Here is a 14,389-nt window from a genome sequence, read left to right as displayed (position 1 = left end):
GAGAATGGCTTGAGCCCAGGCGTTGGAGACCAGCCTGGACAACATAGCGAGACCCCATCTCAGTTACTAATTTTTAAAAAATCGAATGAACCCAGATGTTTCACACATAGGATTAGCATTGATGTCACATGGGTGAAAGCTGCAGGCTGTGCTTTGTTGTTAGATGAAGTGAATTTCTTAAAATGATTCTCTTTGGGTGCCTTCCAGGTGCGTGGGTGGCGAGGTGATCTCTGAAAATAAGCAGCGATCCAGTGTGACCTAAAACTCGCCAGGAGGACCTGAAAGCTTTTTAACACCAGGAAGCAGCAGCTCGCTGGGCGGAGGGCAGAACTCGCCTGATAGGTTTAATTGCTTCCTCTTCAGCAACGCGTATCGTTCAAAAAATTGAGGCTTTGAAAGAGGAAATGTTTCTTTAGCGCCCATGGAACCGGCTCGCCCCGTAAGATTGTTTCGAGGAATCAGTAAGATGATAAAGCAATAAATAAAAATTAAAAGGGGTCACAACAGTGAACAATGGGCTGGGCGCGGTGGCTCAGGTCTGTAATCCCAGCACTCTGCGAGGCCGAGGCAGGCTGATCACTTCAGGTCAGGAATTAGAGACCAGCCTGGGCAACATGGAAAAACCCCATCTCTACCAAAAATACAGAAGATTAGCCGGGTGTGGTGGCGCTGTGCCTGTAGTCCCAGCTACTCTGGAGTCTGAGATGGGAGGATGCCTTGAGCCTGAGAGGCGGAGGTTGCAGTGAGCTGAGATTGAGCCACTGCACTCCAGCCTGAGCCACAGAATGAGATCCCTGTCTCCAAAAAAAAAAAAAAAAAAAACAAGGTAATAATGCTCACAGATGCACACTTAGGAGAATAAGTGTCATTGAAACAAGTGTGTTTCTTCACGTTGGCTCTCAGTATTCTCAGCTGAAATTTCTTTTCTTCTTTTTTTTTGAGACGATCTTGCTGTGTTGCCCCAGCTGGAGTGCAATGGCACCGCCACAGCTTGATCACAGCTTACTGCAGCCTCGACTTCCTGGGCTCAAGCCATCCTCCCACCTCAGCCTCCCAAGTAGGTGGGATTACAGGCATGCACCACCACACCTAGCTAATTTTTAAAAAATGTTTTGTAGAGACAAGGTCTCACCATATTGTCCACTCTGGTCTCAAACTCCTGGGCTCAAGTGATCTTTCTGTCTCGGCCTCCCAGATTGCTGGGATTATGGGTGTGAGTAACCAAGTCCTGCCTGAACTTGCTTTGATCAAGATTTTAGTACTATTAAAATAGGATTGTGATTTATTGCTCACAAAATCATAATTTTACCCTGAATATTTCCTAATCACTTAAAAAATGTGTAAGGGGGCCAGACGCAGTGGCTCACGCCTGTAATCCCAGCACTTTGGGAGGCCGAGGCAGGCGGATCACCTGAGGTCAGGAGTTTGAGACCACCCTGGCCAACATGGTGGAACCCTGTCTCTACTAAAAATATAAAAATTAGCCAGGCGTGGTGGCGGGTGCCTGTAATCCCAGCCACTCGGGAGCCTGAGGCAGAAGAATTGCTTGAACTCGGGAGGCAAATGTTGGCAGTGAGCTGAGATCACGCCACTGCACTCCAGCCTGGGTGACAGCAAGACTCCATCTCAAAAAATAAAAATAAAAAAGGAAAGAAAAGAAAAAAGAAAAATGTGTAAGGGGAAAAAAAAGAACTTGCATAGGTATATTCAGTTATCCTTTGGTTTGCAAACCGCTCTGCCAAGCTGTTCCAGCATTCTTTGTATCTGTGTCTGGGCAGGCCTTCTTACACACCCAGCAAGTCTAGTCAGTGCCCAGGACACTCGGGTATTTATTTCCTTTTCAGCTGGTAGCTGGTAGTTTTTTCTTCTACTCAGTTTACAAGTATGCATTTGGTGCCAACTATGTACTAAGCCGTAGGCTAAGTGTTGGAGATTCAGCAATGAGCGAGACAAACACACAGTCACTGCCCACATGGAACTTACACTTACAGCCAGGCAGACAGGCGTTTGGTAATTACACAATTTTTCTTTCTGTCACCTATGCTGGAGTGCAGTGGGGCGAGCATGGCTCACTGCAGCCTGGACCTCCTGGGCTCAGGTGATCCTCCCACCTCAGCCTCCCAAGCAACTGGGACTACAAGGCATGCGCCACCATGCTTGGCTAATTTTTGTATTTTTTGTAGCAATGGGGTTTCACCATGTTGCCCAGGCTGGTTTCGAACAGCTGAGGTCAAGTGATGCACCCACCTCGGCCTTTTAAAGTGCTAAGATTACAGGCATGAGCTACCTCCCCTGGTCCACAATTTTTCAATTACCATTTTCATAGATACTACAAGAAAGCAGTACAAGACGCTGTGAGAAATCAGAAGGGAACCAGACCTAGTCTGATGGGTCCGGGGAGACCTGAAAAATTGACAGGATTTGGCTAGGCAATACAGAGGACGTGGGTGCAGCAGTCACAGGGAATTCTTGTCCGGGGTCCTGTGATGGGAGAAATTTAAGGCTAAAGTGGCTGAAAGTAAAGTGGAGACCAACAAGATAGGCAGGGCCATGTGGGCCCAAGAAGCGTTCAGATTTTTACCCTAAGAGATAGAAGCTTCCGAAAGATTTGTTCTCCATAAGGAAATGAGAGCCTGGTGAAGCCTTGGAGGTCTACTATGTAGCTTTTTTACAAGTCACAGGGATCCAAGCCATCACAGTAAAAGAAAAATTTCCTGCATATCTCTCTGCCTTACAGTAATCAATATATATTCCACAAATCCAAAGACTGAGTAGCCTCTATAGCACTTTGGGAGGCCGAGGTGAGAGGATCACTTGAAGCCAGGAGTTCAAGACCAGCTTGGGCAACATAGTGAGACCCCTCATCTCTATTTAATTTAAAAAAATTTAAAATAAAAAAACCCTCCAAAGGACTTGGGAAGTAGGCTGTTGTATTCATTGAATATTGTAGTTACCTGACAGCCACTATGATTAACTATATTAGTTACCTAAGAGATATGAACACTAGTGTCCACAGCTTCACCACTTGCTAGATGTGCAGCCTTGGCCAAATTACTTAACCTCTCTGTCATCTGTAAATGGAGAAGACAACAGTGTCGCTCTGAGGATTAAAGGAATTAGTGTGCTAGGCCCCTAAAACAGTGCCTGCTTGGTACCTCAAAAGTATTAGCTACATGGCTGGGTAGGGTGGCTCACTCCTGTAATCCCACCACTTTGGGAGGCTAAAGCTGGAGTGCAGTGGCATGAGCATAGCTCACTGCAGCCTTGAACTCCTGGGCTCATGCAGTCCTCCCACCTCAGCCTCCCAAGTAGTTAGGACTACAGACGTGCATCACCACACCTGGTTTATTTTTAAATTTTTTTGAGAGATGAAGTATTTTTAGAGATGGAGTCTCACTATGTTGTCCCAGCCAGTCTCAAACTCCTGGGCTTATGATTCTCCCACATCGGTCTCCCAAAGTACTGGGTGCGATGGGTGGCATGTGCCTATGGTCCCAGCTACTCAGGAGGCTGAGGTGGGAGGATTGCATGAGCCCGGGAGGCAGAGATTGCAGTGAGCCTAGATCGGCCTGGGAAACCAAGCGAGACTCAGTCTCAAAAAAAAAAAAAAAGAAGTATTAGCTATTATTACCACGATGCTCATACATGAATTATAAACAAATTGCATCCATAGAATCATAGTAGACTAAAACACACTGCAAAATGAGGCCAAGCTGTGCTTATACTGCTTTGCTGATTCAGGCACTAAACACACATAATATTGAAGGTCATGATGTTGACCCTATGTTGTATCCTAAAAGGTGTTATTTTTAGAGCAGTTCCTTAGTTCCCACACCTTATTTCATTTGTTTCCACAAGGTAGAGTGGAGGAACAATTTAGTAATTTGATTTTTTTGTATTTGAAAGCCAGATCAATAGAAGTTTACTATGCAAACTGAAATAAATTAATGTATATTTGGAAAGTTTCTGAAAAACTAAAGAGCCAAGTTAACCACCTTTGACAGGAGATCCAGACTGTATCTGTAATATTTGAGAGCTGGGAAAATGTCCGTCAGATTTGAGTTTCAGTTGATGTCTTGCAGTATGTTGGTGACAATATGATTATCAATCATTCTGCATTGGTTAAGGCTCTTTGGTTGGAAGTAAGTGAAAACCATCCCTGACTAGCCTAAGCATTAAGCAAGCCCTTGGTGAAAGATGCTAGGCCACTCCATGAAATACCCAGGTCATGTCAGAACCAAGAACAGATGTCTTTGTCTCTCTGTGTGTGTGTGTGTGTGTGTGTGTGTGTGTGTGTGTGTGTGTGTGCCTGTTGATTTCATTATGCTTTCTGCTGGCACATAAACCTTCTTCACATGGCCAATGACAATCTCAGTGTTCACAGCTTCAGTCCCTAAAGAAGGGCCAACTCTCATTTTAAGTTCCTGTTCCAACAGTCCTAGGCAAGGACTCTTGGATTGGCACAGCTGGGTCACGTGCTCATCTAGGAATGATCAAGTGTTAAAAGCAGGTCATGATGGACGAACATGGCTGCTCTGGAGAGGTTGGCAGGGGCTGATCTCAGAGGAAAAAGAAGTGCTGGGCAGACAAACCCATCAATAGGCATTTCAAGTGGCAGATCACACTGTGGTCGCTCTGATGGAAGCCTTACTCACCCTGGCTGACTAATCTGTTCTTTCTTGTGTGATATGATCCCCATGCTTGAGGGCAAAATGTAAACCTCCAGTTGTATCTCTGGAAGCACTGTTTGAAATCCTAACAGCTGTGATGCTAAATGGTTGTCTTAGAACATCCCCACATCTCATAAGGGAGTCCTATGGATGATAGCAAAAAATCTGACACGGTTTAAGCTTGAGCAGTTGGCAAGTACTGTGAATGTCCATTCTAAAGCACTTTTCAGTTTGTCAGATTTCATTATCCTGTGAGTTGAGACACATCATCTGTCTTAAGGATAAATAAGTACATGTCATCTCTGCACACAAAGGTATGTGAGCACATGCAAATAGGTACAATATCACCTGCACACATGAGAGCTGCATGTATCTGTGCACACACAGATAGGAGGCTGTCATCTTTGCACATAAGGAGAGATGTGTGCCATCTGGGATCACTTGAGGCCAGGAATTCGAGACCAGCTTGGGCAACATGGCGAAACACCATCTCTACTAAAAATACAAAAATTAGCCCGGCATGGTGACACACGCCTGTAATCCCAGCTACTCGGGAGGCTGAGGCAGGAGAATGGCGTGAACCCAGGAGGCAGAGGTTGCAGTGAGCTGAGATTGCGCCACTGCACTCCAGCCTGGGTGACAGAGCGAGACTCTGTCTCAAAAAAAAAAAACATGGTGTTTGTGAGGTATGTGACACCAGTCTTTATCAAGGCAGTGTGATGGGCTTTGGAGACAGAACAGAGTGGTGTTGGCTAGCACTCAACCCAGCTACACCTCCAGTCCTCATCTGGGGAGGATTGACAGTAAATATTTCATAGAATTGTTATGAGGATTAAGTAAACCAACATGAAAAGGAGCTAGCACAGTGCCTGGCACATAGGAGGCACAAAATAAGTGTTTTCTAGTGTGTCCATCCAAGAATAATTTGCTACCTAGGAGCCTGTTGTTGGTTTCCAATACTATTCTCCAATAACAGGAGCCGGCTCCTTACAGAAGTGGCTGATTCTAGGGCTGGGGCAGGAAATATACAAGGTGAGCCTGGAACATCTTGCAGTGCCAGAAAGTAAGGAAGTCCTCAGAAAGTGAAGCAACTGGGGAGGTGTGTCTCAGTCAGCTGAGGCTGCCATGACAAAATACCATAGACTTGAGGGCGTAAACAACACAACTTTGTTTCTCATGGTCCGGAGGCTGGGAAGTCCAAGATCAAGGTGCTGGTGAGGTAAATTTTACTCTGAAGCCTCTTTTCTTGGCATGGAAGTAGCTGCAATCTCCCCGTGTGCTCACATGATCTCTTCTTTGTGCACTTGTTGGGGAGTCTGTGTGGGGAGAGACCGAATTCTCCAGCATGTCTTCATATAAGGGTACTAATCCCATCCCGAGTGCCCCACCCCATGACCTCATCTTAACCTTGATTACCTCCCAAAGACCCCATCTCCAAATATCATCACATGTGGGGCAGGGCTTCAACATATGAATTTGGGGAGACATAAACATTCCATCCATAAGACTATATCAAAGGGCCACAGGAGCCAAATGAAAGTGCCCCCAGTGCCCAAAGCTGGAACTATCTGAGTGGCAAAACAAATAACGTAGTATTGGATTATAACCCAAAGTATGAGATGAATATCCATGAGTCCCTACAGATGTTAATAAATGATGGAATAAATGAATAAATGACAGAGAAGAGGCAAATCTCCCATGCAGAACTCCAAATAATTGACAGTCTGCCCTCAGGCTGGAGAGCTACACTCCCTGATTCTTAACTGTGGGCTACACATAGTGACTTCCTTTCGAGGCGTAGAATATGGAGGAGAAGAAAGAGTAACTTTATGGTGCAGAAACCTGACAAAGACTAGCAGGTGATCGAAGTCCACATCAGCAGTCATAAACCGTGTTGATAGCAAGTATCCTTGATAAGATGAGATGAAAATGGCCCTTTACCCTTTGGTCTTCCTCCTGAGAACTCATAACCCCAGTCTAAGAAAAACACCAAATTCCAATAGAGCAGCATTTTGTAAAATACCTACCTAAGACTTCTCAAAACTGTCAAGATCATCAAAACAAGGAAAGTTAGACAAAGTATCACAGTCTAGAGCAGCAGTCCCCAATCTTTTTGGCAAGAGGGACCAATTTCATGGAAGACAGTTTTTCCACAGATAGGGAGCAGGAGGGGAGGAGAGATCATTTCGGGATGCAACTGTCCTACCTCAGATCATCAGGCATTAGAGTCTTATAAGGAGCATGCAACCTGGATCCCTTGTATGCACAGTTCACGATAGGGTTCGTGCTCCTGTGAGAGTCTAATGCCACTGCTGATAAGACAGGAGGCAGAGTTCAGGCAGTAACTTTTGCTCACCTGCCACTCATCTCCTGCTGGGCAGCCCGGTTGCTAATGGGTCTGTGGCTCAGGAAATAGGGACACCTGGTCTAGAGGATCCTAAAGAGACATGATGACTAAATGTGATGTGGTATCCTAGATGGGATCCTGGAACAGAAAGAGGATATTAGAAACTAAGGAAATCCAGATTTGAAGTACGGGCAATATTTAATAATGGACTTCAATTAATGATAATGTATCAATATATCTTCGTTAACTATAACAAATATATGAATGTAAGGTGTTAGTAATAGGTGAAACTGGGAAATCTATACCTCCTTCTCAATTTTTTATAAATCTTAAGTTGTTTTGAGTCGTGCACAGTGCCTGTAATCCTAGCACTTTGGGAGGCTGAGGTGGGAGGATTGCTTGAGGTCAAGAGTTTGAGACCAGCCTGGCCAACATAGTGAGGCCCCATCTCTACAAAAAAAAATTAAAAATTAGCCAAGCATGGGCGTGTGCCTGTGGTCCCAGCTACTTGGAAGACTGAGGCGGGAGGACAGCTTGAGCCTGGAAGGTCGAGGCTACAGTGAGCTGTGATAGCGTCATCCCACTCCAACCTGGGCAACAGACCGAGACCCTATCTCTTACAATAATTAATTAAAAATAAAACAGTTCTGGGAAATTTTTTTAAGTATTTGGGATGCATTGCAGTCTTAACATTAACCTAAAACAGTACTGTTTTAAAACATTAACAACCCAGGCCAGATTTTAGCCAAATGGGTAAAGAAGAAAGAAGCAGAAGAGCCTCAGGCCCCACTCCCTCCCTCAGTCCACGAGCGGTGACTGTGCTTCTGCCAGGCAAACCCAAATCATGCAGAGAAATGGAGCAGAGAGGAAGAGTAGATCTACAGGAGCTCCTCCAGGAGGAGACAGGGATAGAAAGAAGGAAGGGGAGGTGGAGGGGTCCACTTTGAGACTGCAGGGTGACGGAGAAGCCCAGGACACCATTTTTGGGTCTAGTGGGGAAGCCCCATCCTCCGCTGAAGGTCCAAACACCAGGTCAACCCCTGGAAGCCACAAGACTGAGCTGAGAAGGAAATGAAAAGCTTCCCAGACAGAGGGACATGGTTGTCCCTGGCACTCATTCTCCTATTCTCTTTCATCTGTCTCAGTCAATAGATGTTGATTGAATTCCTGCTCTGAGCCAGGCCCTGTCCCAAGTTCTGGGAGTCCTGTGAGGACCAAGCCAAGGGGCTGGAGAAGGGGGCAGGGGGGAGCTGGTGCCCAACAGATGAGACAGGGCCGAGGAGACACAGCCAGGCCGGGTGGGCTTGTGGCCTAGAATCCCTGTGCTTAGCGTCAGGAATCTGCGTCCACTCCTAGGCCGCCTTGACGGGTCCTTTTTCATCTTATTTTTCGTTTAGATTCCCACGGTAATAATCAGTTCTTGTGTCAGCCTCAACTGGGATTCATATTGACTTGGGTTTAGCAGGTGGAGTCACCAGTCTATTTGCATAAATGTTGGGGTTTTGGCTGGAAGAGGAAGGTGGGGTTGTTGTCTTTCCTTTGCAGAGGTTTCTGGGGGGGAACTGAGGTGCAGAAGAAACTGGGATTTGGGGAGAGACAAGTGCTGTTTTGTAGTCCTGCAAAGAGAGTGACCTCCCCCCCACCTCCGTGAACGATCCCCTGTGCCTTCAGCCAAGTGGGAACTGGAGTGAATGCAGAAACCACTTTGATGCGTCTAGGAAGTGATTCTTGTAAAAATCAGGAATCCGTGCCCTTGGCATAGGGGTATCAACTTTGTGAAGAAGAAGAAGGAGCTGAAGCAGAGGCTCCACTGAGGCCCTCAGGAGACTTTGGGGGCCTTAAATATGAATGGCCTGGGTACATTACAGGGGGTGCCCAGGAACTCACTAAGGCCGGGCACCCTCAGAAACACTTTGTGGTGGAGGTCAGAGCATTTGTTCTGTTACAGTGAAAAAGATCCAACTGCACCCATAGGTGGGAAGCCCTGGGCCAACTTGAGAGCCAAAAGAGCAAATGGAACATTCCAGTTTAATCTCAGCTAGACGACGGATAAAACTAAAAGTCGCAGCAGCCAGAATGGCTTGTGAGATCAGAGTGTGTCTAGGGCAGAGGGAAGTGGGAGAGGGAAGGAGGAGGATTCTTCCTTCTAGGGAGAGGGAGGTGGAGGATGATCAAGAAAAGCTGGAAATGCCCGCCTCATTCTGATATGCCATCTGGTGGGCCATTTCCTCCCAATTCCATATATCCAAATCCTTCCCATTCCCCAAACTCCAGTCTCAGTCCTGGCCTGTGTGTATACTTTGTTCTTATAGAGAAGATTGTCTCTCTTTCTCTCTCTCTCTCTCTCTCTTTCTCTCTCTCTCTCTGTGTGTGTGTGTGTGTGTGTGTGTGTGTGTATGCTTTAGAGACAGGGTCTTGCTCTGTCACTCAGGCTGGAGTGCAGTGACACCATCATGGCCTGCTACTACAGCTTTGACCTCCTGGGCTTAAGAGTTAAGAGAGACCCCTGTTTCAGTCTCCTGAGTAGCTGGGACTACAGTTGTGGACCACCATGCCTGGCTAATTTTTCAATTTTTTGTAAAGACAGGGTCTCAATATGTTGCCAAGCTGGTCCTGAATTCCTAGGCTCAAGTGATCCTCCCACCTAAGCCCCACAAATGGGGATTACAGGCATGAGCCACTATGCTTGGCAAGACTCTGTTGTATATACATATTGCTGTGCTATGTACCTATGAGACTGTAGAAAACACAGCTGGGGAAATGGGTCCCTCCAACCTGAATGTGGGATCTGGGAGGCACACAATGACCTCCACTACAATCCACTTCTTGTGTCACTCGGATCCACTTCTTACTTACACGTAGTAAGTTAATCCCATCAGTAAACAGCTTCTCTGGGATTCTGGATGGCCTCCTTTCCTGGAGAAGCCTCCAAGAGGACAGCTAGTGGGATGAAGGATGAACAGCAGCTCCTACTGCTACAGCTGATCTCAAGGCTATAGCTGGTGTTCATCTTCTGCCTCCCCTACTACCCATTCTAGATTCCCTCACCCTTGGCTAGCACACCTCTCCTGGTCTAAGTAGTTCACCTGTGGGGTGACCCACACCTTCATGTCTGAGAAATCTGCATGCTCTATTACCATGTCCTTCTCAAGTCTTGGCCGCTGCACCTGTTGATTTACCATCAAAATTGGGCAGGGGATCATATCTGCAAAAGAAGTATAGGAAGAATAAATCAGAGGCTAATGAGATGGTTACCTACAAGAGGTATATGGGAACTGGGTAGAAACAGTGAGAGAGTTGCCAGACGATGGCTCAGATCTGTAATCCCAGCACTTTGGGAGGCCGAGGCAAGAGGATCACTTGATGCCAGGAGTTTGAGACCAGCCTGGCCAACATAGCAGGACCTTGTCTCTACAAAACGTATTTAAAAATTAGCTAGGCGCAGTGGTGCACCTGGAAGACACCATCTTAACCTAAGTGATCACAGTTCACATCACCAGCAATAAAACACGGAGACATCACGGACCCCCTGCTGCAATGCACCAAGAAGTGCACAGTCTCACTCCCATGTGGCATTCTTGCCAAATACACAGTCTCAATCTGATCGTGAGGAAATATCATAGAAACTCAAACTGAGGAACATTCTATGAAATAGCTGCCAGTACTGTTCAAAAATATCATCATGAAAAATGAAGAAAGGCTGAGAAACTGCTCTGTAGTGGAGGAGATGAAGGGGACATGACAACAATGTCCCATAGGCTGCTAGAATGGATTCTGGAACAGAAAGGACATCAGTGGGAAAACGAGAAAATAATCAGATTGGATCTGTAAGTCTGTTAATAGTATTATGTCAATGTTATTTTCCTTAATTTTTTAGTTGTCCTTTTTTTTTTTTTTGGTGGGTTTGGGTTTTTTGGTTTTGTTTGTTTGTTTGTTTGTTTGAGCCAGGGTCCTGCTCTGTTGCCCAGGCTGGAGTGCAGTGGGGCAATCGTGGCTCTCCTGGGCTCAAGGGATCCTCTCACCTCCACCACCCAAGTAGCTGGGGCTACAGGCATGTGCCACCACACCTGGCTAATTTTTAAACTTTTTGTAGAGACGGGGTTTTGCTATGTTGCCCAGGCTTGTCTCAAACTCCCAGGCTCAAACAGTCCTCCTGCCTCGGCCTTCCAAAGTGCTGGGATTACAGGTATGAGCCACTGCACCTGGCCAATGTTATTTTCCTACTTTTGATCATTGTTCCGGTCAGATCAGCTTTTGCTGGGAGTGGGGAGTGGAAGTAGCCTTGTGCTGAAGAGACAGGCACCCCTCCCTCACCACCCTGTACTAGGCAGGGTTATACATAGCACTGGTTAGCATGGCAGAGAACAGGAGATAAGTCTTCCAAGGCACACAAGACAGTATGAAACAATTCCAGGGAGCGCAGCAGCCATGGCCAGCCACCTTGTGCTCAACAATGGCGCCAAGATGCCCATCCTGGGGCTGGGCACCTGGAAGTCCCCTCCAGGCCGGGTGACTGAGGCCGTGAATGTGGCCATCAATGTCGGGTACTGCCACATTGACTGTGCCCACGTGTACTAGAATGAGAATGAGGTGGGGGTGGCCATTCAGGAGAAGCTCAGGGAGCAGGTGGTAAAGCGTGAGGAGCTCTTCATCGTTAGTAAGCTGTGGTGCACATACCATGGGAAGGGCCTGGTGAAAGGAGCCTGCCAGAAGACCCTCAGCAGCCTGAAGCTGGACTACCTGGACCTCTACCTTATTCATTGGCCAACTGGCTTTAAGCCTGGGAAGGAATTTTTCCATTGAATGAGTTGGGTAATGTGGTTCCCAGTGACACCAACATTCTGGACACATGGGCAGCCATGGAAGAGCTGGTGGATGAATGGCTGATGAAAGCTATTGGCATCTCCAACTTCAACCACCTCCAGGTGGAGAGGCTCTTAAACAAACCTGGCTTAAAGTATAAGCCTGTGGTTAACCAGATTGAGTGCCACCCTTACCTCACTCAGGAGAAGTTAATCCAGTACTGCCAGTCCAAAGGCATCGTGGTGACCGCCTATAGCCCCGTCGGCTCTCCCAGCAGGCCCTGGGTCAACCCCGAGGACCCTTCCCTCCTGAGGGATCCCAGGATCAAGGCGATTGCAGCCAAGCACAATAAAACTACAGCCCAGGTCCTGATCCGGTTCCCCATGCAGAGGAACTTGGGTGTGATCCCCAAGTCTGTGACACCAGAACTCATTGCTGACAACTTTAAGGTTTTTGACTTTGAACTGAACAGCCAGGATATGACCGCCTTACTCAGCTACAACAGGAACTGGAGGGTCTGTGCCTTGGTGAGCTGTGCCTCCCACAAGGATTACCCCTTCCATGAAGAGTTTTGAAGCTGTGGATGCCTGCTCATCCCTAAGTGACCTATACCTGTGTTTCCTGTCTCATTTTTTTCCTTGCAAATGTAGTATGGCCTGTGTCACTCAGCAGTGGGACAGCAACCTGTAGAGTGGCCAGCGAGGGCGTGTCTAGCTTGATGTTGGATCTGAAGAGCCCTGTCAACAGAGTAGAAGTCTCTTCCAGTTTGCTTTGCCCTCCTTTTTGCCCCACTGGGGAAAGTACAACCTGAATACCCTTTTCTGACCAAAGAGAAGCAAAATCTACCAGGTCAAAATAGTGCCACTAACAGTTGAGTTTTGGCTGCTTGGAACTGTAATCCTTTCAGCAAGACTTCTCTTTGCCTCAAATAAAAAGTGTTTTTGTGGAGAAAAAAAAAGGACTGATACAGAGAAATATATGTTAAAATATAAAACATTTTAACAAAAAGAGCTTCTTATTTCAAAAAGTGTGAACAACTTTATGATAGTAACAAAAGCTTCTATTTTAAAAAGCCCTTTGTATTTATAGAAAGCATATATTTGCATGTATTCTTTGTAGTAGTATATTTGAATGTTATGGAATCAGAAACTTGCAAAAAATCCAAAATTCTAAATGCTATAGAAAATCATCATAAAAAGTCACAGACAGGTAAAAATATGATGTTCATGGATGTTCACAGGTGAACAGATAAAATATAGTATATACACACAATGGAATACTATTCAGCCTTAAAAAGGAAGGAAATCCCATCACTTGCCACAACCTGGATAAATGTTGAATAAAATAAGCCAGGCATAAAAGGACAAATACCAGATGATTTCAGTATAGGAGGTATTAACACAGTCAAATTCGTAGAGGCAGCAGAATGGTGGTCACCAGGGTCTGGGAGCAGGAGAGAAATGGGGAATCATTTAGTGGGTACAGAGTTTCAGTTCTGCAAGATGAAAACGTTCTGGAGTTCTGCTTCACAACAATGTAAATACACTTAACACTACTGAGCTGTATACTTAAAAATGGCTAAGATGGTACATTTTATGATATGTGTTTTTACCACAATAAGATGAATGAATGAGTGAATAGCTTTAGTTAAAACAAAAGGTCACAGGTGATGCTGAGTTCTGTGGCTAATAGAGGAGCTATTTGTTCATTTCTGATAGCCATAATCCATCTTCTGTGCGATAGGCACTTTGCTGAATGTTGGAGTTAAATAATAATTAAGAAATGACCCCGTTTGTCAAAGTGTTTTCCATCTAGTTGGAGAGAGAGAGAAGTAAACAGTGTAAGGAATGTTCCACGTAGTGGGAATAAGTGCTGGGTGCCGGGAAAATACAAAGTAGGGGTGTTTCATGTGGTCTAGGGGTGGGGGAAGGAGTGGTAGGGTGGTCACTCGCGTCTTCTTGCTGGAGTACTGAAGGTGAGTAGGAGCTAGCCAGGCAAACGTGCGGAATGAAAGACCAGGTGAACGCATAGTGAGGAAGCCAGGGGCAGGGAAAGGCTTGGTGTGACCAGGATTTAGGATTGGAAAGGGCTCACGGGATTGAGAAGACTGGAGGCAGAGGCCTTGTCAAGGAGTTTGGATCTTGAGATCAATAAGAAGTCATGAAAGCTTTTAAGGAGGGGAATCATATATCCAAATTTGCATCTTAAAAGGATTATTCTGGCTTCTATGGTGAGAAACAGTTTAGAGGAGAGCAAGACTGGAGACAGGAATATTAGTAAAGATTTAACAGTAAGGAAGTGACCAGCGGCCCTTGCAGTAGGCTGAGAAATGAATGAGAGAAGAAACAATGAGTTAGACAACTTTTTCTAGAAGTGTAGCTTTGAACGAGAGGAGATAGCAAGATGGCTGCAGGAGAATCTGGAGCCTAAAGATGTGTGTGTGAACATGTGTGTGTTCGAGTGGGAGGGACAGGCATGTTTAAACACAGACAGGGAGGACAGAGCCGAGCTGTATCCTAAGGGTATGGGAGGAAACCAGATCTCACTCAATAGAGCTTACTTTAGCTTA

General features: G+C 46.0%; 1 pseudogene; it reads left to right on the top strand.

Annotated features, from left to right (window-relative positions):
* Window positions 1-11,445: 11,445 nt before the first annotated feature.
* LOC743215 (aldo-keto reductase family 1 member B1-like) lies at window positions 11,446-12,778 on the top strand (annotated as a pseudogene).
* Window positions 12,779-14,389: the final 1,611 nt, after the last annotated feature.

This window comes from Pan troglodytes, chromosome 20 (assembly GCF_028858775.2).
Source record: "Pan troglodytes isolate AG18354 chromosome 20, NHGRI_mPanTro3-v2.0_pri, whole genome shotgun sequence".
In the NCBI taxonomy this organism is placed as follows: Eukaryota; Metazoa; Chordata; class Mammalia; order Primates; family Hominidae; genus Pan; species Pan troglodytes.
Note: the sequence above shows the minus strand (reverse complement) of the source record. Positions and strands in the feature narration are given on the sequence as shown.